The sequence below is a fragment of the Falco rusticolus genome, chromosome 1 (assembly GCF_015220075.1).
Source record: "Falco rusticolus isolate bFalRus1 chromosome 1, bFalRus1.pri, whole genome shotgun sequence".
Lineage (NCBI taxonomy): Eukaryota > Metazoa > Chordata > Aves > Falconiformes > Falconidae > Falco > Falco rusticolus.
Window position 1 is genome coordinate 125,719,206 of NC_051187.1, and position 25,269 is coordinate 125,744,474.

The window sequence follows — 25,269 nt, forward strand, 5'->3', positions numbered from 1 at the left end:
ACAACTGTTTAATTAACCTCAAGAACAAATAAAAGAACTCTTAAGTCCTCATGAAAACTGGCTTGTCCAGAAATTGCAGGAGTAGCCATTCGGCCTCCAGGACATAGGTTTGGCTGTCAGTCTAACTTCTAGCTCTTGTTTAAACCATGTTGTGCTCCTGGGAAATCCTTTGTAATTTTTTCTCCATCTATAAAGTGAGGATAAGCATAAGCCTTCTTGTAAAATGTCACATGGTCTGCAGATGGGAAGTGGTGTGTAAAAGCTCGGTAACTATTATTCAGATTATATATAACCTACCATTTTTTGGTTCGTACTCTACCTCCTTTTCTGCATTCAGGCTAACGGCAACATCTCCCCTGCCTATCAGTCATTTGCAGGACAGTAGAAATCTCATGTTTCTGCTTGTTTTTGTCTACAAATGGGGTAAAATTTCAGTGCTAAAGCAAGAGTACAGGCTGAAGGGCAGAGTGTGCTGGAAGCAAAAGAAATGTGTTCCATGATCAGCAGCCTTCCAGAGATCCCAGGAGACCCTGGCAGAGTGTAGGAAATGGAACCCAGTAAGATTTCACAACAGAGAGTGGAAGCTGCACAAACCTCTGCTGTCTGCTGACAGTCAATGACACTTTTCTTTGCTACAGGTTCGCCTGTGAGGGAAAGCTGGATGAAGAGTGACTAATTCCAGCTCGTTTTTCACTAGTGTATTAGGGCTTCAGTAGCGTGCAGTTGAGTTCCCTGGATTTAGTTTTGACCTCACAAGCAACTGTGGGTGGAAGGTCGCTTCTTCCTTATGATAATTGTAGGTAGAAAATAGCCATGGTATTTCAGTGACATATATGCTTCAAATAATTTCACTTTGGATTTTCGGACCTTTCTGCATTTTTTTTTTTCTATAATGAAGTATATACAAGTATCACTAAGCTACCAAAACATAAACACTGAGCTGTGAAATAGTTAGTTAGTTATTGATACTTACTGCTTGATTGCTGAAAGGTAAGTAATTTGGCACAATTTGTGTATTACAAATTCTAAGAGCACATAGCTCAGTAGAGCTGTTTTCTTAAATTACTAACGTAGAAATGCCTTTGCGTTCAAGAACTGTGTTTTCTGCTACAATTCCTTAAAACATTTTCTTCAAGGAATCCCAGAAGCAGGATTAAAAGCATTGCTCTAATGTGAAAATAAATAAATAAAAAGAGTAAACCATCTTCTAAGCCCCATTACTCATCTGAAAAATTACAGCATGATGGCTTTTAAAGGTATGATTCAATTGCTCTCTCATAAACATTTAGTGCTTGAAATGATAGAATGATAGAATCATTTAGGTAGGAAAAGACCTTGAAGATCATCAGGTCCAACCGTTAACCCAGCACTGCCAAGTCCATCGCTAAACCACATCCCTAAGCACCGCACTGCGTGGTTTTTTTAACGCCTCCAGGGATGGCGATTCCACCACCTCCCTGGGCAGCCTGTTCCAATGCTTGACCACCCTTTCAGTGAAAAAAATCTTCCTCATATCCAATCTAAACCTCCCCTGGTATAACTTGAGGCTGTTTCCTCTTGTCCTGTCACTTGTTATCTGGGAGAAAAGACCGACCCCCACCTGCCTACAGCCCCTGCCAGGCAGTTGTAAAGAGCAATAAGGTCCCCCCTGAGCCTCCTCCTCTCCAGGCTGAACACCCCCGGTTCCCTCAGCCGTTCCTCATAAGACTTGTGCTCCAGACCCTTCTTCTCTGGACACGCCCCAGCACCTCAACGTCCCTCTTGCAGTGAGGGGCCCAACGCTGAACACAGGATTCGAGGTGCGGCCTCACCAGTGCCCAGTACAGGGGGACGATTGCTGTCCTGGTCCTGCTGGCCACACTATTTCTGCCAGGATGCTGTTGGCCACCTGGGCACACAGCTGGCTCATGCCCAGCCGGCTGCTGACCAGCGCCCCAGGCCCTTTCCCCCAGGCCCTTCCCAGCCGCTCTCCCCCAGCCTGTAGCGCTGCGGGGGGCTGGTGTCACCCACGGGCAGGACCCGGCACTGACCCGTGTTCAACCTCATACAAGTGGCCTCGGCCCATCGGTCCAGCCTGTCCTAGATGTCCTAGGTTATCCGGCTTGGCCTTCAGCTGCTGCTCTGGATGGCATGGGCATCCCATAAACCCATAAGCTGAATCTAAATGTGCAGCAGTGATGTCTCAGATATTCCAGAACATTTTAGGTGGTACAAGATACAGCTCTGTGGGCAGCAGAATCAAGTTCCATGTATTTTTCTTTACCAAAAGCATTTGTCATTTTAAAAGGAGGAAGGAAGTGCTGTATTAGTTTCTAACACAGTGATGTATTCGGATTTATGTCAGTCACGTTCAGAAGATACTGCTCAAACCAAAGCCTGGAGAGGAACCTTTTGTCCTACAGTATAGTTAACATCAGCTTTGCCTCACTCTGTTCTAGTTTGTCCTAAATAGTTCTCTATCTAAATTTTGCTTAAAATGAAGCTCTAGTTTTTATTTAAAGTCATAATGAATAATAAAAATCTATCAGCATGAATTAAATAATTTAAAAAGAAAGGCAATGATTTATTTATGCATCTAGAGTATCATACAATATTTAATATAGAGGGGTATAGACTGAATCAGCAGTAACTTCTCTGGTATTTCATAGATGCATTCAGCTGGATATCAGCAAGTTGCTGTTATATCTGGCAACTATGGAATAGTTGCATCCCTGATGTGTCTTTGTCCTGTGCTAGAGGAATATGTATGCATATGTGTGTACACATTACATTTAGGACCAATGAGTATGTTAATTTTTTGGGGTCTGTGCTTTAAAAAAGAACACGATCCAACTAAATATTTTACATGTTAATTTTGAATACTTCTTTTTCCAGTCACTAAGTGTGCCAGTCTGATTTAAAGTAGTTTAGCATTTTAGATATTAATAGATCTTTGAAATCAGAACAGCTAATTCTTAAAGGTTAGCATAGTTTTAAATGCTTTGGTGGGTTCAATCCCAACTTCTGGTATTCATATGCAGAATTTATATCCACTGAAACAAATAAAATGATATGAAAATATTAAGGCATACTTTGACACTGAAAGAGTGGTGTGCTTAACTGTGGGATTTGTAGCTTAAAAACCTTGAAAAACCATGAAGTAACTTTTGAAATAAAATTCCTGTTAGTTAATACCGAAACAGCAAAGAAATGTCAGTTTCTCTTAGTATTGCATGTCTTGGACTCTTCACTTACATCCAACCTATTCTTAATGGAAGCATAAGATTTTATTAAGGCAAAAAAGATTAATGTTAATTTCTATGGCAAATTGTCAAATTTCTAGATCTGAAGAGGAAGCTATATGGCTTCTTTTTTCTTAATCATACCTTAAGCTAGATCACCAGTATTTTTTTTGTTGTTGTTGTTCCTAACCAGGATTTTGTGGGGAATGTATGAATTGACTGCCATTATTGCTACAACATTTGGGAATGTTTTGTCATTACAGCAGATCTGAGTTGACTTACAGAAATTCTTTTGGTCTTCTTAAGAAAAGCAGAGCTCTGGAACTAAAGCTCAGCTGAATGTCCCAGACAGGGTTTATAAAATGGTGCAAAATAATGTTTCTCATTCAGAACTTTTCTTGTGGTTAATGAGGTATTGAAGGCTCACTTTGACCAAAATGCCAGCTTCTGCTCACAATGACACTGCTACAATTGTGTCCTGTTGTGATTCATCAGTAGAAAATTTCAGGAGGATATCTAAGTAAAAAGGGAAAGGTTTTCAGTGCTTTTCCCATTTTATGATAATCTAAGATTTATTTCTATTTAAGCTCTCTATATAATGTATATAATGGGTGTTACATATGTGAAAAAATAGATCTATCTTTGTGATGTAATTAGAACTTTACTTTCCAGAATGTAATGTTGTATCCTTTCAGGATAAACCATGAGTTGAGTCTCAGTATTAGCATTTAAAACATCCACAATGTGCAAGCCACAGCATATGGTTTGTGGGAATTGGTGATGATATGGTATTAAGGTAGCAATCTAAAAACATGCTTCTCTCCCAGAAAGGATAAGATTTATGTGAAAAGTGAGCTTATTTATGCACAAAACTGTAAATAAAGTTAAAAATACTTTTAAGTTAGAAATAGATCTGTATTTCGGATTCAGATTTGAATATGGACGTCCTTAAAAATCAGGAGAGTCTGTGTCTAGATGTATGGGCGTGATATTTCTGAGAATCTTAGGTTGCCAATACTGAATACCAAATATATTTATTTGGACATCAGAAATATCCACAGACAAGTCATTCAGTGCAATGTACGATAATACCCTAAATTAACCGACCAAATTTCACTCAAATTTTTGGTGTCACTTCTGGATACAATGCACAACTGTAGTTAGTAAGGATTCCATACTCAGTAATTCTTGATAGTTTAGTAAGGATGAAACAGTAAGAAAACTTACAGAAATGTCAGCTGTCTCGCAGAATGTAGAGTTAACCTTGTTCTCACCTTAAAATAACATGTTAAAGAAAGTGTCATTGATGGCTTACTGGATAGGGAATTTTTTTCCATTCTCTTGCTGAAGAAGGAAGCTTTTTCATGCTATCACATTGATGGCAGTCATTTGGCAGAATATAAAACATGTGATGATCACAAGTAGCTTTGTAAAATCTGCTTGTCCCCTTTTAAAACTGATGTTTAATCTGTTTAGAAAAAGACAGAGGTACAGTTTAAAAAGTTCCCTGTAGCATATCTTGAACAAACTTTACACGTTTGCTATTCCAGTCTAAGCCATGAAATACTGAACCTCCACAAAGTTTTTCGAAGCAGCTGGCAACACCAAACTTTGTGTTAGAAGATTTTTGTTTATTTTTAGTAATCAGTTGCTTTGTTTTGAGTCATGGTGGTGATGGTATTGCATCTTGAGCACGGTCCCCGCACATGTTGATTTCATTATAGTTCAGTTAACATAGGGATGTGATGATTGGCAATATCATCACTGCAGGGTGTGGCAGTGGGCAGAGAGGAGCAGTGAGCGTTGCAGAACAGCGCATGTTCCACTCTACAGAAATGACAAGCAAATCTCTTCCTGTTACATGAACATTGTGCCTTAGTGCTTTGAATTTTTGTGACATATGCCGTAAGTTTCAGTTTTTGCAAACACTCCAGTTATTTGTACTTATTCAGTAAAAAACATTCCAACATTTTGATTACAATTTTCTTTGTAGAAAAAATATCCTAATTAAATCTGTCATTATTTTCAGAGTTAGAGCAAGCGTGGGTGATAGATTTCGCTGCCCACTTTATTTTTTTTTGAAATGACAGCAGGTTGGATTGGCTGGCTGAGGTATTAAAACCAAATGGCAAAAAACCAAAACAAACCACAATTTATCCTTTTCACTGCAAGATTGCTGGCATTCTATTTCAAGCATCTTAATTCAGTCAGAAAAATCTCTATGAATTAGCAGTCCTTAATATATTTTTAGTTGTTGTTGTTGTTCACATTTATGATTGTATGTATCTATTCCTTGCATTTTAGGCAGTTCTGTTTCATGACTGTATTGGCAATGCAACATATGAATATTAATTCCTTGCAAAGGCACTCCCAATAACAGTTCTACGTCTCTTTCTCTTACAATTTATCATGCATCAGGCACAACAATATCTAGTTGCTCTTTAGAATACACACTTTGTATTCTAAAAAAAAAATAAATAAATGTGTTCTGTGTGGGTTAATAGACCAGATTTGTTTGCAGGTTGGAGCAGTGTGAGAAGTTAGCCAGGATCTAGCTTGGGCTCTGATTTCTTGTTCCAGGTTAGAGCAGCTTAGGGTTTGCTCTAACAAGCACCCGCTGAAGGCAGTTCTCAGAGCTGTCTTTTGCCATGACTCCTTTCACAGCTTTGCTACGTACTTCTGTCCAAAATCTGCAAAAATGGAAATGTAACCTGGCAAAACCAGACCAGTCAAATATTGCCAGAATGTAATTAAAGATATCTAGCATGCTGAAAAATCCCTTTACAATGTCACAGCTGGTATTTTGTACAGAGGTAATGAGTCTGATTGATTAAAACGTAGCAGATATCCCAAAGTGCCTGAATATTAGCACTGGATTATTTATGTAGTATTAACTACTTTGTTATTTATTCATGGTTTCCAGTCGTTAATTGCATCTTTTCGCTTTTTCATATTTTTAGAAGCTGTGTTGTACAATAAAATATGGTATTATGCAACAAAATTAGTACTGAATAAAAAAGAGTTTAATGCAGTGTCTTAGCAATGATGGCACAAGTTAATGTGTGCATTTCTGAGCTTAGTTTGCTTTCCAGCATACTGCATTTTCTGTAGGACAAACATACATATATCTCTGTAAGATTTTATGTGATGACAGATTATTGAAACAACCTCTCTCCCTAGTATTTCTCAACGTTTTTACTTAATGCTAAATTTTAGAATCTATTACTCCAGCAGACTTTTAAAAAATCACTAATAAAATAGCTATTTGTTCAGAGGAAGAAAAAGTGATTTATAGTCAACAAAAGAAGTCAGAAGTCTGAATAGTCAATGCCAGGAAAAGCCTGAAGTGGCAGAAGTAGATGATTATTAATGGAAAAATAAATTGATAATAAAAAGTACATTTTCCAAGTATAATTTTCTTCTAATGTTATGTAAATATTCAAAATCCAAAACAGATGTAACTGATGCCAAATCAATTTCTGTACATATTTTCCTTTCAGCAACTTGGAAAGTGATATGATTTCTGCTTAATGAAAATGAAAATTGGTCCAAGAGGAAAAAGCCAATTTCATATGGCTTTAACTCCTGTAGCGTAATTTCTGATCTGTGTACTTTCTCTGACCGATGATACAAGCATTATCTGAAAGACCATTAACGTGAAATGGTGTTAGTGCAAAAAATCTGTCAGAAATTGTAGATCATTGATAAAGAGAACTAAAAGGAAGGTTAAAGCCCTCGCAGACCGACTATAGAACACAAGCAGAATCCAGTCTTAATACACTTTTTGGTAAATAAATTGGGATGCTTTCAAAATTATACAATCTTGACAAAATGACATATCAATAATGATCTACTATGGACATTATTCTTTTGGTTGTTTTATTTAATTCAGTGTGGAGTTTTTCAGTCTTTTCAGTTCTCAACGGAGTAGCATAGGGGAAGTGCAGAGTTTAATACTACAAAAATTTATTAACATTTATCTTAGATAATCAGACTAACAATGGAGGGTGATTAAGAAAAAAATGAACATTTTATACATATCTCTTACACTCCACTTCCATAACCAGTCAATATTTTTCTGTTAAACTCCTCTTATAGACAAAAGCTGTATATTTAAAGCTTATGTGTGTAAAACTATATGGGTTTATATATATAAACAAATATATTTAAAATAGCCTGATAATTACAAATATTCCATTGCAAAAATTATCAATTCAAGCAAGCACAATGAAAGGAGAAATTAAATAGTATTCTAAACAGACTTCTAAATCACTGTAACTTTGCTCATGTTTAATTTTTTTATTATTTTATTTGCTCAATTTGGTCGATATACTAGGATTAAAAATACTGCCTTTTGAGTTATAAAAACTTTATTTGTATACATTAGAAATAGATAAGTCTGGAAAATGTAAAATTAACTAAACAGAATACTTACATGCATGTAGATCTCAACATTTCTGTTGAGAATTCTCTGAATTCTCTGTACAATTGTGAATTCTATGTACATTTTCCCACAAAGAAACCATTTAGAGTGCTTTCAGAGTAAAAATATCATAAATTAATGAAAGTGTGGAGATTGAACTGGAAAAAGCTACATGTTTAAAGGAGTATTTATAGTCCGTGGAATCTTTTAAGCTGAGTGTGTGAAAATTTTTCTTCACATGAAATCACGTAAATGAGCTACATTATTTGAAATAGCATGCAATTATCTCTAGATACGTAAGTACAAATTAAAAAAAAAATCCAAAATTGTTTTAGATATTGAAGTTTACTTATTCTTGGCGAAATAAACGCCGGTATACTTCACATTTATAACATGGATGTTATATACTAAACAACAGATAATTCTAATTTGCAAGTTTTATTTAACTGTTTTATCTTTATTGCATTAGACCATGTTGTGTGTCACACAAATAAAGAAGATGAAGTTATCTCCCCTAACATTTTTATGTCTACTACTTAGCCTGTCACGTGAAGCTGTTTTCATAGTCAATGACGGGTAGTCAACATAGTCAACAGAATCTAGAGTCCATTTTACATTAAGTTGGCAACTGTGTTTGGTTAGGTGAATCACACCCCATGTTTCTCTCCATGGAACACAAACCACATTGTTCTTGACTAGCACAGATGTTGTTTGCGCTGAACATGCCTGTGCTTCAGGGAGACAAATCCTGTGCAGTGAATCTGAGTTATCTGAGTGAATCAGAAGTTCTGTGCAAACTGTTGACCCAGCAAACAGCATTTTTTTTATTTGGCAGAATGACAGCATCCTACAAATGGTTTCGATGTCTGGTACATGTCCTGTCCAAGTGATATGGGCATTTTCAGTGCTTCATACCAGGTCCACAGGACTTACTGCATGTATACAAGCTGTTGCCACAGTATATGTCAGGTTGAAGAAATCCAAGATGCAAAAGGCCTGTCAGCTTGCCTGCTGTTAGAAAACTTCTCAGGCATTTCTTGATCTGCAGCAAATGCTATACCACCGGGACTGTTGGACATCCTGGGCAAATGTCATGCTGCCATGTTTTTCTCAGGCAAGATTGCCAAAAAGACAGTTATTCTGAGGAAATCCAGAATTACATTAGCTCTCATACATTTCCTGAAAAGCGTACCAAATGTACAGATTTCAGTTGCCCTCCGATTTCTAGCAGTGATTTTTCATAATGCAATATAAATATAATTGCATGCATATAACAAGAAATGGAAGGGAAGGACTGATCTTATGGAAAGGCAGTGGTAGGTCCTCAGAACTAATTTTTCACATTGGTTTTATGAATCGATGGAGCTAAAAAGCCTTGGAGACCTTTTTGGAATTTCTTAGCAGAAATAATACAGCCCAGCAGAAATTGGCTGGGCCTAATAAAACACAAGGCAGCTCAACTAGGTATGAAGTTGTTGTTGTCATTAGAAAATCACTGGCCATCTTGTTGAGCATAATGTGCAATAAGCTATAGACTGTGGATGTCAAATTCAGCATTGGAAATATTTTCTTGAAAATAGAAGAGCCCAATATATGCTACGTCATCAGTACTCACAAGCAGGAGAGACAGATCAAAGCTTTTAAGGTCTGAACTCTACAGTGTGAAAATTGAGGACAAACAAAATAATCCATCCAGTTGAAGAGCAAATGACAATACAAGTGAGGTGAAACCCTCCTTTAAACTGGGATTCTAAGGAGTAGTATGTAAGGGCCCTTTCTGAGAAAAGGCTTTGTTCATTGTCTGGGTGCCGGGTTGCAGTGATAGTGCCACAGCTGTCTGCAGTGGGGGGTGTCCCAGAGCCTCCCAACCAGGGGCATGCCCAAAGACCACCACATCTCAACTATCTGGGAAGAAGAGGCTTCCTCAGATGAGCATAAAGGGCTTGGTGGAGTGTGAACTGCTGTAAAGGGCCTTTGCTGTGTGTAGGCATATTCCAGGGCAGAACGTGGGTGGCTAAGCAATTGTATATAACCGGTATTTATGTATGTAACGGGGGATCTCGCCTGGGGTTTGTGCCATCACACGCCACAGTAGTACAGTAGTAGTTTAGATATAACTCATAACCTTTATTTCAGATGGTTGTGTGCATTGTCTTAGAAGCTATGCAAAGACCATATGAGATAGGAAGAGCCTACCTTTCTAAAAAAAAGAAGAAAAATTATATGAGAAGGGAATTTCCTGTTTTCTTTTTTGCAAACATTACTTTTACAACTTTGAGTGCTTTTTTCAGTAAGGCAAAGCCATATAAAGCACCCAGGTACTGCAGAAAGGCATTTCTCATTAAAATCCAAATGATCCAAATACCCTATCCATGTCTTTACAGTGATCGCTTGCAAATAATGTTTGATAAATGAATGCTTGCAATTAATCCTTTGATTTAAAAATGTATTTGTATCATAATCTAAAAGACTAAAACTACATCTGTTCCTTTTTCTACTAGCTGCCTTCAGTGGATTTATGTGACTATGTAATGGAGTAATGGAGATTAACAAGAAAGTGCTGTTTATTTTCAGAGACTGTATGGAACTCAGCAGAAAAGGTATTGGAAATGGGTAAATTTTCATTTTTCTCTTCTGATTTAAATAGATGCATGAAGAAAGGATAATTGTCAGTAAATGGAAACTAAGAAATAATCTGACTGAAAAGAATTGCAACCCTGAAAAACCTATAAAGCACATGGGTTTGCTTCAGATCATTCAAAAGTTTGGACACACTGGGCAGGTCACTGACAATCTAAACACATGCATCCAGGCATTCTGTGTTCTGGGGTGCAGCCTTTCTGACTGTGCCTCATGTGCCAGGCAGGAACACTTTGCCCTGCGTGCAGGAGTCCTTTTCCCCCTGATTTCTGTATCAGGTACCTGACTGGATCACCCTACATCTTTAGAATCCACATGCTCTAACTTCTGGGGGAAGCCAGAATACATGTATGTCTCAGGGGAGTGCAGAGGGAAGAAAGTATACACAGCTCTTCCTCCAGAAGTTGAGAAGCGCTTTTGTGTTCCAGAGGTCTCTTTTCTCTTGTGAAAAGCAAACTATCCAAAACAAGTAGAGGATATGATTACAATACTCATAAAGATAAAAAGTATTAACCATCATTATCATTAACTCATAGACCTCAGAGTCAGCTTTTGAGGATAAAAAACATCTGGGTCTCATATATGAAACATTAAGTGAATGAATTTATTTGAGCAATTTGTTAAATGAACCTGGGGCAGTGACAATAAAAATAAAGGGAATATGCTACCTGTGTAATACCCAGCATGTCTAAAAGTTATTTGACATTTTTTTCACTGGAAAATCAATACTACAAGAAAGAGAAATTCATAACAGCTGAAGAGCAATTTGTATGCCAGCATTCACCGTATATCTTGAGATACGTGTATGTCCTGCCAGGAATCACATTAAATAACTTGTAGCAGAAAATACTTTTCACTATAGTATAAGGCAGAAGAGGACTGTTATAGGGAGCTCTTGTATAATTTTAAAAGGAGTAAAATGTCTGAAATTTTCCTTCTCAATATAGGTTGCATTGTTTTGGCCGAGGATACATTCAGTAAAGTATTTAGTTGGTTGTATTTGAATTTAGATGAAAACAAAGCCAAATGCTACACAAAACATAAATGGTAAGGAAATGTGAATTTCAGTGAGGAGCCCAAATTTATCTGCCAATTTCCTGCCTACCTGTACTGCTACATAGTTATGCTATGTTAAATCCAAGATCTTTGAAAACTGTAATGAACCAGTATCCAAACCTTGAAGATCCACTCGCCATTCGTAGCGATTTGTTCCTTTCAGGTACATACTTCACTCCAGTTCTCATCAGCGCAGTTATTAAGTGTCATCAGGATGATGTTAAGAAACACAAACACTGAATACTATGGACTCATGAGTTAACTTTTGTTAGTCCAGAAGTCTTCTTTACATAAATAACATAAACTTGGGGGGTAATGCTTCTGTCAGATGTTCCACTCATGATTTATGTAACTTAATCCTAAATTTCTTTTTTAGTTTTGTTAAGTAAGATAATACTGTACCTTATATATATTATACCTTTTATATATATATATATATATATAGGCAAACATACACATGCACACATATATACATCAATGCTAAATGTGCCAGGGGAAAAAAACAACCTGAAAATTAAATAAAAACCAAGGAATAAGGAATGCAGAATATTTTAAAAAAGTCAAGGAACATAAGGAAGGCCCAGCATTTGTCGTTTTTCTGCATTTTTAGTTCATTGAGCACATAGTGATGTTGTTAGGAAACACTGTTCTAGGATAAATTTCTCGATGCAACATACTGTCGTAGCTTTGGGAGAAGGTTTTAGTTATCAAAGTAAGGTCTGGAGGAAGGCCTTGGTCACCTACATGGACAAGAATAGCTAGATTTGAACATTGTTGTAAAAGACGAGGCATGTAAACCTTACATAGACATTTGGGTTTAGCTGGAGACCTGGTATAAAGGGCATATCCAGGCATGAATACTAGTGAAAAGAATTGCCTACGCTGATAAACAGTAAGAAATAATTTGATTTTTCCTATACATAGTGAAGAGTTCATTTGGTCATTATTTCAGAAACATTTAGAATTATTTTTTTACAAGTTCAGTGTAACAGAGATTGGTCTCAAGTAAGAACTCTAATTCAAAATCAAATCCCTCCCTAATACTGATAGGAATTTTTTTTTGTTTGAACAAGGGGTTTAAGATGAATGCATGCCTGCTGCGCCACAATAGAACATTGTCTTGTTCACTTAAAATTTGCTGTTGATTTTTAAGAAGAATTTTGCATTATTTCACAGGGAAAGTAATGTGTTTTATAAATGTCCATGGATAATATTTTGTGGAGCTTACATTGCTTTACAAATTGTAGGTAGATCTTTTAATAGATAACTTAATTCTATTTTTTGCATAGCATAAACAAACAAAAAGTACTTGACAGCCTGACCTCCATAAATAAATGTTTTTTGAACACTATAAAAAAAAACAAACAACCCTGGTAGCATTTCTCTGTAAGTAACTAACAAAACATTAAAAAAAATAGGGAAATAAAAAAGAACTAGAAACTAGAACTGTATGGAAGATCCTTAATTTGGAAAATGGAAAGCTTCTAAAAAACCAACAATTTTTAAGTGAGTTTCAACAGTAGTTTGTGCGTTATTGAAAAGATCAGAACATGGGATTTCTGGCCAAAAAGAAATAGATATCCCCCTAGAATGACAGGTACACAAATTCAGATGAGCTCTTCTAAACTGATTAAGAAACAAAACCTTGAGTTTCAGTTTTCCAAATTCCAGTTGACTGATCATCAAGCTAAAACACTGTAAAAGAATTTTTACTTACATTTTGGATGCACCGTACTGTAATCCTTTGCAGTCAGTAATGAACATATCTCTTCAGTAGCCCCTGAGTAAAACATTTTTGAAACCAATGGGTGAAATGCACTTTAGTTAGCATCTGAGTATGGTGCTTAAAACGTCAATTTGGTAAGCTTTGAGTTTCTAATTCATGATGGTAATGTGTGGATGTGGTATTATAGCTGTTTCCTCTGTTATCCAGAATACAACATTTAGTAGTACACATGACTGGAAAGGGAACCCAAGGAAAAGAAATGCTGTAAATTGAATGTTTACAGCACTTAGTATCAGTGACTATGAGTAGACCTCAGAGAGCAGTTCAGATCAATTCTTCAGATTATTTCTTACTATGAAAGCCAAAGGAATACTAGAAATAAACTTAATGTTGGGGTTTTTTTTTAGTTCATCTTAATGAACAGCAATTTGAAATTTGACATTGACAGTAGTATCTTCTAAAATCACACAGTTATCTAGATAAAGCCTAAAAATTCCTTTTTTTTTTGCCATCACCCCTAATTTAACACATGGCTAACTTTTAAACAAAGGTCCCATTACAAGTGTTTGTTGTGAAATACATATTACTGAAATCACCCAACTGAGAAAATGCTTTGTATTGTATGTTTCCCTCATACCTTTTTAGGAAAAGTAGAAGAGTGAAGTAAAAAATGTGCTGGATTCTGTAATTTATACAAGTTACCTTGTGCATTTCTGCTCCCCATTTCCCTGTTCTGAGTGCCTAGCAATGCAGTGAGTTTGTCTTCACAGCACCAAGTGAAGGGGCTTCTTGATAGTCAGAATTACTTTATTCAGTTGGGTTTTAGTCAAGCTGAGTGTAATTTAGAGGACGAAACATTACTCTGCTTTAGTAGAAATAACACTGTTTAAATGCAGGAAGCAATTTCAGCAGAGTGAAAAATCTCACTGCCATGCTAGGGGGAAAGAAGGAGCAGAGATTTGGGGAGCAATGTCCCACACCATGATGCCCAAATACCATCACATAATATTTTGTAGTATGTACGTATACAGGAATATTTGCAGATGTATACACAGATACATCTACATTCCCTTCCCTCAAGCTGCAGGAGAAAGGTTGCAAGTTTTTCCTGCCAGCTTTTTTCCCCCACTTGCTGTGTCGACAGTGATATGAGGAGAAGTAACAAAATGTTCTACAGACTTTTTTGATGAGAAATGTTTTAGGCCTGCCAAGTCCATAGTCATTTTTGCCTTGAAAGCTAGATGAGAAAGATTGTCAAGGAAACAAATAATAGTGAGTTACAATAGAAAATGTTGCCTTAGAAAATTAGGGAGATAGGAGCCAAAGATCTACCAGACTAATTTATAATTGCTGTGGTTTTCACAATAGAACAAAACACTGCATGGATACGCTGGGTTTTGATGTAGAAGGTTTACTTGAAAATGCTTTAATGAGTTTTCAAGGGATATTAAGAAGATAGGTGGCAAAGACAGTTTTGACATCATGCAGAAAGGAGTACAGTCATTTTCTGAAATGTGTTCCAGGTAAATGCTTGGGTCATTTCTAAACACATTAAAGATTTTTTTAAAGCAATAATGTCATGTAAGATTCCTTTTTTTTTTTTTTTGTATCAAAACTGGAATGTGAACTTATGGAAATTCAGTGAAGGCCATGTGAATTAATTCAGTGGAAAAGGAATCTATTTTTTATATACTTATTGATGGATATGTTCCAGAAGTCCATTAGTTTCCCAGAGTTCACTGTTTAATTAAAGATTATGATGTGATTAGATATCAAGATTCAAGTGTCTGACAAAACAAACAATTTGACATTGATATAAAGGGATCTTGGAAGTACTTCCATCTTTCCTTCACCTGGAAAGTTCCTGCCTAGTGGCGTGAGCTTCTTTGGTAACTCAGTTCTGGAAGAGGATTTGTTTGTTTGTTTAAATACACATGGTAAGAGCTGCTGGTGGGCTGTTAAATAACATTTCCATTGCCCTGAGTCAGAATGGAACCAGTGTCTTCCAACCGGTGGCTAGCATACTGTCAGCACCATGCAAAGGAAATTCAGCTGCTATAAAAGATAAGAATAAAACATTCATTTCCCCAAATAGTTGGTAAATGAAAATTCTATCACTTTTCTGATTGTATTCATTTTGCTTCTTGGTGTAGCTTGTATACTACCCCCCTAAAGATTAATATTGGAAGAAAAGAATTAAAATGGAGCCTGTCCTAGAAGGATGTCTTCTGTGTAAAACTCACTACTCTTTCTTCCATCCATCTTTGAAAAATAACTGTATAGGGCCTTTTTGGTACATACCAGGTTTAGTATGCAAATGATAAAAGAACACAGGTTCAACAAAGGGAATAGAAATGGTTGGGAAGGAAATATATACAAATTAGGAGGAAAATTATTATTGAGATTCAGAGAAACATCCACGTTGGATTTCTAGTCCTTACTTCAGTGATATTGTCACCTTTTCTAGCATCTAATAAATTTGTTTTAGAAGGAATCAATATACATAATCACAAATGAGGTCCACATAACTGGGCAGGGTTTTATCTATCTATCTATCCACCTATCCACCTACCTACCTACCTACCTACCTACATAACTGGGCAGGGTTTTATCTATCTATCTATCCACCTATCCACCTACCTACCTACCTACCTACCTAATCTATCTATCTATCTATCTATCTATCTATCTATCTATCTATCTATCTGTCTGTCTGTCTGTCTGTCTGTCTGTCTGTCTGTCTGTCTGTCTGTCTGTCTGTCTGTCTGTCTGTCTGTCTGTCTATCTATCTATCTATCTACCTACCTACCTACCTACCTACCTACCTACCTACCTATCTACCTACCTACCTACCTACCTACCTACCTACCTACCTACCTATCTATCTATCTACCTACCTACCTACCTACCTACCTATCTATCTATCTATCTACCTACCTACCTACCTACCTACCTACCTACCTACCTTCCTATCTATCTATCTATCTATCTATCTATCTATCTATCTGCCCTGCAATCCAAGGGAGATGGCTGTGATTTTCAGTAATCATTTCCATATCAACCGTGCAGGCTAAGTGTGCTGAATCAGTCACAGGAGCCTACATTTTGTTGTCATCCCAAAGACTTAGGAAAGAATGTAGGAATTGCTGGATACTATATATATCCATGCATTCAGCCAAGCCTTTTAGAGCTGCTGAACCAGCAGGCTTGATAGCTTTTGTTGCCAATGAAGCGGTGATACAATATCAGTAACTTCAGGGTTGTAATTTGTCAGCTGTCTAACTGTATGAACTGAGAGTCTGAAAGCCCCAAGACTTGGAAAGCTCACAGACCAGCAACTCCTCTGTGTTATTTTGGTCATTTGGGTTTTCACTTCCATAAACAGTCAATGGGAAAAGCTGTGGCCTTTTAGTCTTCCCCTGTGGGAGAGCAGGTCCTGATGTAGCGCCAAAGAGAAAGGACACAGCAGGCAGGTTCTAGAGTACCAGAAAACTTTGTGTTAATTTGTTAATTTTCTCCCTATCGCTGCAGTGGAGCTGGAATTGGGCTTGGAGGCACGGTGAGGCACCTAACAGTTTGCTCCCACCTGATTATTGCCTCTTCTTTTCACCCCTCCCCTGTCACATTGTGGCGTATTTAGGAAATGCATATAACAAATGAACCACCAGAAAGTGAGACTAGAAAGGAAACGTGATCCCTCTAAGCACTGTTACGTGGAATAGTGGTTGTCCAAGTAGAAGCAGCCACCACATGGTCACAGGAAAAAAAAAAAAAAAAAAAAAAAAAGTACTGGCATCCCAGCTGGAGTATCACACTGAACTTCATCTCATCTGTATTTGTGTTTGTTCATGATGACATAGACTTAGTCCCTTGTTTTATCCTGGGTGACCATGGCTTTTCAGATTTGCCTTCACTTGAAGGCTGGAGTTGAGAGCATTACGCAGCTGATGTGCTTGTGTAAAGATACTGACTTTTCTCTGCTCACTCTCTACCAGCCAAAAAACTGCTTTACTTTTTAAAAATAATTAATCTAGCTTAAAAATGGATTAGTGTTGACATCTCTTCTTAACAATATGGATAGAAACTCAGAATGAACAGCTGTTTGGATAATCTTGGATGAAAGCCTTTCCCTAGGCAAATGCAGTAGATGCACGGGCACGTGCAGGAGCACGTTGCTGCCATTGCTGGTGCCCATCTGTTAGGCTGGCACGGTGCCCACTTGGAAGCTGCCTCTGAAGCAAGGTCCTCGTAACGTAGGCTCTGCCTCCTCTATGGCAGTACTGCCACCTGGGTGCCAAATGACTTTTCACAATATCTTCCATTTTTCAGTAAAAAGCAAAATAGCAACATTTTTAAAAGGAGGAAAAAGTTAATATAATTCACTGAAAAACTGGTTCTATTTTCAAACAAACTTGCTGTAATGGCTTTAGGGGTGTGGGTGTGTGTATATACACACACATTTATATGTAAAAACACATCGTTTCCTGTTGTGAAAAAAGTATAGGGGAAGGGATAGTTCAGAATATTTAGCCGTTACATCTGGGTCAAGATTAGTTACAGAAAAGAGATCATATTTAAGTACCTGAAGAGACTGATTCTTTCTACTCCAGGAAATTCTTTGAAAAACACAGATAACCAAATAAGAGGTATTGGATTTCAAACACTTCCGAAATGTCTGTCCCTTACCTAATGTTTCTGATGGAGTCAATGTCACCAAAAGCCTAGCAGTAATCTTTTCTAGGCAGTGAATGGAATTCAGGGTAATTCCTACTGCAATGCATAATCCCCCTCCAAGCCATTAAAATGACCTTAACTGTTGTATGCAGAATTATAGCTGCAGTCTTTCATGTCTTGCCAAAATTCAGCTTATATTTTACACAGAGTATTCTATTTAATTATGTTTTCTTCAACAGAACTATTTATTCTTTTATTTTATTTTGGTCTGTTAACGAGGTACTAGGTTTGATGCCATGTCCAATAGTAATAGGTTAAAAATATGGGTCGGTTTAAATTACAATACAACAGCAACAGAGGTAAAAATGTGTTTTGAAATAGAACTATTACCAAAAAATTCACCAGAGGGCAACGTTACACAAACTCTTCCAAGTTCTTTTTAGCGTGTAAGCAAATACTGCGGTTTAGGAAGATGTGTTAGTTGTAGCCTTCCGTCATGTAAGACTCTGCAACAACAGTAGTTCTCTCTGAAGAGGGACCTTCATGAGTATCAGGAATACTTACCATCTCCTTGACTTCTAATTAGAATTCGTCATTGAGTCAGACCTGGCTACTGATGAGTAGACGCTGTTTTCTGAACTGTGCGAATGGGAGACATATATCATACCCTATAGGCTACTTTGGCTATACAATATAGTTTTAACGCTGCCAGCCAACCTTCTTACTGGACTAATGGCACAACTGCTATGAAGTGGAAGCCCTTCATGTGAGCACAGTTTTGCAGTACAAAGAGCTTCCAAAAGCCCAAAGAAAATATTCCATCGTCAGCTTAGTTCTATGTATTGCAGTAGAGCTACCTCACAAAATAAAGGCAATGTTGGAATACACTGTATTTGCTTTCTGCCAAAATCTAGTAGCACAATATCTCTGAATCTGCAGGGAAAAAAAAGAAAATTTTTAGTCAGGTTTTCAATAAGGAAAGATGCTTCAAGTAGGTTCAGGTAGGAAGGACGTGACCCAAAATTGGTAAAAAAGCTTAATACCCATCCCTGCTCTGTGACCTATGGTTGTCATTTATTGGATCTGTGCAGTGGTATTTATGATGATACAAAGAATAACCCTTAGTTTTTTTCATTTAATTGGTGGAAAGATTTATTTAGAATTGTCATCCATCCTTAATTTTGTGAAGCAGAAGAAACATTTCATGTCTGGCTTCATCCAAAATATTTAAACTGCATCTTGTATTTTTAAAGTGGCTCCTGCTTCAGCTTTTACTTAGGAAGTAACGACGCTTAGGGTGCCATACTAGACTTAAAAAAAATGGATTCAAAATCCAACAGGGTTGGGGTATTTTAGGTTATTTTCAGCCCATTTTAAAAGGACTAATGATTATATTTAGTCATTTGCATTTCTAGGCAGGAATTGAATCCTTTTATTGTTATTCAAAAGTCATGGAGCACTTGGCAGCAGAAGGTAGTAATATCCATTAGCTTGTGGCCATCATCTAACCCCATGTTCACATCTGAAAATAGCGCAGTAAAATGGTCTAATTCATCATGGTCCTAGGAAACATAGATGGAATTATATATGGAATTAAGCTGGCTTCTGAATTAAGTGATTCTATTTCAACACCAAATCATATGGAAAGATAGCATGTTATGGATGTGGGCTAATTTGCATATTAATGTGAATCTTATCAATTTACTGTATTGCTGTAGCTGACTTCAAGTAATATAAGCAATGTAATCTATGCACAAAGCAGACGGAGACAGTTTGGGTCCAGGTGTAGTCCAATGCCATAATACCTGTTTTTATATACCTGTGTACCAGGCATACAAAAAAATTCAGACTGCTTTCATTTGCCTCTAAGGGGACTGAATTTCAGTGAATTCGCAGCAGAAGTAATTTATGTGTTTTGAACGGTGATTTGCTGACTGCAAGGATAAATGTTCATCTCTAGCCTATGGTAAGCCTACTTACAGGCTGAATCAAATACTCCAAAATCAAGTAATGGATTAGTTAAAAAAAATATTTAACTTAGAAAAGACAACATTTATTATCTACTATTACGGACTTCCAACTTGTGGAATTATACAGCAGGATTTGATTCACTTTCCCTGCCACCTGTTGCTCAAACCAGGGTGAGAGAAATGAGGCTGAGTAGGACAGTGCCTCAGTTACTTTTGGCAAAATAAAAAGTAGACTCTGGAAAAAGTCCAGCTCAAAGCATATTAGCCCTGCAAATACATGTGGGAAACATGTACAACTTTTGTACTCTGCAGACATGCCCACACAGGCAGTTTATGAAATATTGCTTGGTTAGATGCATGCGACTTTAGATGTCCTGAAATAGCGTGACAGGAAATCTTTATTTACCGATCTGTTGGCCACTATTTCATATGAATGCTTTCAATGGGTATTTCCCAGAGATTCACTGGACATAAATATTTCAAAAGTTAATAATTATAGTTTCAAAATATCCTAAGAAATTACCCTGCTTTTGACAAATAACTCACAAAGTCCACACTGATAGTTCTGCTACACTTCTTTGTAGCCACAATGACCACTGGCATCTATTTAAAATGTTTTTTCATAGCATCTCTTTACCAGGAGTGCCAGGAGAAGAAACCTAGGGTTTACACTAAAGAGACTGAGGCTTTTCAGATTTGTAATTTGATGTCAGGAACAGACTTAATTCCTGAATTAATTTTGATACCCCTAGCACTGACAATTCTAAATAACCATGTGCTGCCACTACACTTTCACAATCTACTGCTTAATTTTTGTGTGACTTCAATAATACAGCTGCTTCTTGCATTGTTTTCATGCTTCTGCAATGCACTTTTCTTGCAATAATGTGGAAGTTTCAGTTTATTCAATTTGCAATACAATACTATTGGATTGGATTCTTCTTGTCATTTTCTTTCCACAGGTTTTTTGTATCCCTACATACACATATACACACACCCAGTATCAGCTGTCTGGAATTAACTTTTACACAAATCTGGCACGGAGTTTGGCTGTTCTAGAGACTTTCTTTTTCTCCAGAAGCTGGAATTAATGAAGATACTATGTCTACTGAAAAATGAGATTTTTGGAAAGTAGAAGCAGGGCATTCTCAGTCTGTGTAATTTATATTCAGTCTACATATGGTATGTGAAAGTTCTCTTTAATTTTTTGTACATATATAAAATGATCTGTTTGGGAAAAGACATTTGCCTTTGTCAAATAACGATCTCAGAAAACTCATAGAAAAGGAAAATAAGCAAACTCCATTTTCAAAGACAGGGGTTCAATAGTTTTTCTATAACAAGCAATCAATTTGGGGATTTTTTTGGCCGTACTGAAAACTGAAGCAAAAAGAATTGTCCAGAAATCAGATAGGTTTTCAAAAAAATCCATCAATATTTTACTAGAAATCAAAGTAAACATAAAAATGTCTTTCAGTCAAATAAATTGTTGAAATGCCCTTTTTGCTTTTCCCAGGATGAATGTTGCAGTAATTGTAGCTTAAAGAGTTTATATAAAAATTTTAAATAACAAAATGTAGAAGGTTACAATCCAGAAATATCAGAATATTCTACAGTATCTACTTTCTTATTTTATCTTAAATTCAACCTTTTTACAATAAGCTTAGTTAGAAGAAGAAAGCTATCAGTGTAAGGGAAAATATAATAGGAAATACTGTTAAATATAGAGAAAAAGACAGAGTGCTTTCCCTTTTACTCATTTTTGGAGCTTGCAGGTGGTTAAGTTCCTTAAGGATGTTTTGGAATTCCAAAACTATGGTTATTTTCCTCTTTTCTACTAATATTTTATACAACTATATTGTATGGTTGGTAAGATTGCATTTTTTAATCTGGTAGAAATCTGGTTTTGCTTCTGGACAACTGAGTGATGAGTTCAGTTTGGATTGTTCTAAAAGCCCTACGATAAGGCAGGTTCTTAGGCTGTACAATCTACAAAGAATTAAAATAAATTATGTTTATTTATTTATAGGTTATTTGTGGGAAAGCAAAATATAACAATGGATGCTTTCAGAATTTGAGAAGAAAAGTCACCAAAACCACCTCTTGGTTTTGGATATTAAAAAAGGATATATATGCTTCAGCTAACATATGTACCTATAGCAACCTACTGTTTTTGTCAGTACAAAAAATGTTTTTAAATATAATTATATGTTTACGGTTTGAAAGTTCTTGTACATTTTCATGATCTACAGCCAGTTAGGGCTCTTGCATGACAGCAGCTGAGGATCTGAACTAAACTTGGTTAGGTCCTTTCAGCACTATGTTTGCAACTTTCTGGTAAAATTACCACCTGTAGTCACAACAATAGATTTAGTTACAGGACTGTATTTTATGAGGTTTCCTAAACACTTGTAACCATTTATTCTCCCCAAAATCGTATTTGTGTGGGCTGCAGGCAGCGTGGGGGGTGTCCTAGGGAAGGTCAGACAGGGGCAGTCCGGGCAGGTAGGTAGTTCCTGCAGGGTCCTGAGATTTTTTCAAATGACAACTTCGTGCCTTTGCTTGATGGACGTGCCAGTCTGCATGGTACTAATTCATGCTTACCACTTGCTTCTTGGTGAAATAACTGCTCTTTGATCTACAAATACCAATTGCAATATTAATTGTACATTTCTGTAATAAATTTTCAAGAAGCGATTTTATGAGTACTAAGCTTCAAACTTTCACCTTTGATCTGATACAAAGTGAAGCTAAGTAGAAACTGCATCACTGTCTTTAAACTGAAGATAGATATTATTATATTAGCATTAAGTGCCAAAATTTTGGGCTGCTTCATGTTGAGACTGTTGAATAAAGCACTACATTTTAATTTTTTACAAACAGAAACAAAAGCAAAGATTGCAACAGTTATTCCTAGAAGTCTTACTACTTTTATCATAACTACTTAGGAAAGGGCTGCCTTCCCACAAAGCATTATAAAAATTTTTTTTCACTCTATTTAGTGCAAGAAACAGCAAAAAAGTTTGTAATGAAGATTTTACTGACATACTTTCTTAGAAACTGTATGCTCCCTCTGAAAATAAAGTCAAACTGAATTCTTAAGTACCAGTATCAGTAAAGCTGTCAAGGTGTGTGTATACAGCAAAATGCAGTGCTATGAAGAGTTGTGGAGCATCTCTGTGGAGCAGTTGAGAGGAATAGTTGTCTACTGCCCACTGAATCTGCCAAATACGTATGTGAGGTATTTGTTAGATTATAACAAGCCTTTTCCCCATGAATTACATTTTCAAATGACACAGTATACATGCAGCATTCGCCCAGAGCTTTGTAGTACAAATTACAGGGTTTACTATTACTTATTTATATTGAAAAGCCAAAGAATCACTGATGTTTTTATAATGAATCAATTAGTGTCACAAACATCACTTTACATCTGAGATTAGATTGCTACAATACCCTTGATGCTGTTATGTTATGATTAGCAGCCGTCTGTGAAATAGAAATAATTTGCTTCAAAGACCATAGAAGTCCTTTTCTGGGGTTGATTGAAGTACAGTATCTTTTACAATTATTCCCCGTATAGTAGTACAATCCACTTAAAACATACTTTATTGTTATGGAAGCTCTAGTTCTCCTTGTCTACCATACGTGGGAAATAAACTTAGCATTTTAAGAGTTTATGTTATTTAAAGGCAAAACCACTATATTTAGTTTAACAGAAGTATACATTTGCTATGAAATTGACTTACTGGAGCAGTTATATGAGTACGAATTATATTTCCACATTCTCTAGTGCTAGGGAAAACTAGCATAAAAAATCAAGTCGGGATAATTACTGTAAGTTTTGCTATTTTTTGCAGGGAAGGCAGGGTTTCAGCCCTGAATGTAAGAAGGTCAGATGCATCACTACATTTTAAATTTGTGAGATTCCTCCCTTTCCCCACCCCACCCCCCCACCCCCCCAAAAAAGCTGCCTTTGGAGGGAGTACGTTGGTGAGCTAAAATATAGGAAAAAGCTCTGGTAACTAGAAAGGTGTATATATCCATCATTAGTATGCTGAAAAAAAACGGAATTGTCACTGCTTGTTCTTATTTTATTTAGGGCATTTTTCTCAAGAGATCTCTGTTTTTTACTTGAAAAATACTTGAGGCACAGTTTGAAGTAAACACATCAGTACCTGTGAATCCAGACAGAAAGCTTTTTTGCTGCTGGAACTCTAAAGTTCACAAGCACTTTGTGTGAAAAGGAGTTCCAATTCCTTTTTGAAAGATGAATGTGAAATACACTTGGCTCCAAATTTATGCTTTGAAATTATTTTTAGAAAAGCAAAAAATCCAATAGCAGTTTTTAGGTCTTTTTGTAATATTCACAGCCCATTACTTTTTCGCTAAATGATAATGCCAGTAAGTAAACATAAAATACATGGCATTATCATTCATTCTGCCTGCTAAATGCTGGCAGTTAAGTAACAACTATATTAGCTCCATGGAGCATAAAACCATAGCCTAGTATGTTGCTGTGGTGTTACAAAAAATAGACTATTTTTTGACAATCAGGAGACATCTGTGAATAAGTATTGATGGATGTTCTCTCAAAAAACCCCAAGTAATGCATCCTTTATAACTAGAGTGAATTGCTTTTCAAAGCTGTGATAGCAGTAGATTACAAAATGCTCTGTAGATTAAAAAGACTAGCTCAATGTATGTAAGCAGCTAAAAAAAAATTTCAATATAAAAAGCCAAATTTGCAAGTATATGATATTTTGCATGCAGGAACCTGTCAACTCTTCAGTTTATTTTATTAAATTATAAGTACACTATATACTTCTTTATCAATAGTCTACACTTATGTTTGCTCAGAGGTACATGTTGTATACCAAAGTTTCCTCCATTGACTTTACATTGACTTTACATTGAAAGTAAGTGTCATTTGCATGCCGGTTTCTGGCCTAAGTTAAAATTTGTCTGCAGTGCCAATATGTAGAAAATTATATGTTTCGTTTTCATTGTGGTTCAAAGAACTGTTAATAGTTATTTAGATTGAAAGGACAGTATTTTATAAACCTTAAATTAATAATTATTATATTATACCTTTTTGGTCCTTTTTTAATTGTGGCAATTAAAAGCTTTATCTAAAACCCATAGAAGTAATTTATTCATTCCTTCATTTTGACTACGTAGTTTCCTCAATATCATTCGTGAGAAAGAGATGTAAAAACCTTTTTGAAACAGTAGATAACTTAAATTGACACTTTAGTACTAAGAATAGAGTTCTAGTCAAAAAAGGCAGTGGAAGTAATTCTAAAAAAGATAAATGCACTTTCTTCTTTCCTCTTCCGCTTCCCCATCCCCTTCTGGAAAAGTGATTTTGTTTTTCCTTTTTTCTGTGAACTTTCTTTTCCTTTTTGGCATAACAACTGTATTCTCTTCATAAACTGTTAAGCAAAATGGTCAGAATACCTAAAAATGAAACATAATTTGCTAGATTCCAATTACCTAATAAAGAATCTTGTCTTAAACATCAGAATTTTACTATTAGCATCAGTAAGTGGTGGTATC

General features: G+C 36.3%; 1 long non-coding RNA gene across 1 annotated transcript in view; it reads left to right on the top strand.

The window, feature by feature from the left end:
- The window catches only part of LOC119153239, a 74,504-nt gene extending 49,749 nt beyond the window's left edge, over window positions 1-24,755 (top strand). The window contains exons 4-5 of the long non-coding RNA XR_005106094.1: window positions 10,146-10,244; window positions 20,673-24,755. This is a non-coding gene — a long non-coding RNA (uncharacterized LOC119153239). The remainder of the gene's footprint in view (window positions 1-10,145; window positions 10,245-20,672) is intronic.
- The last annotated feature ends 514 nt before the right edge of the window (window positions 24,756-25,269 follow it).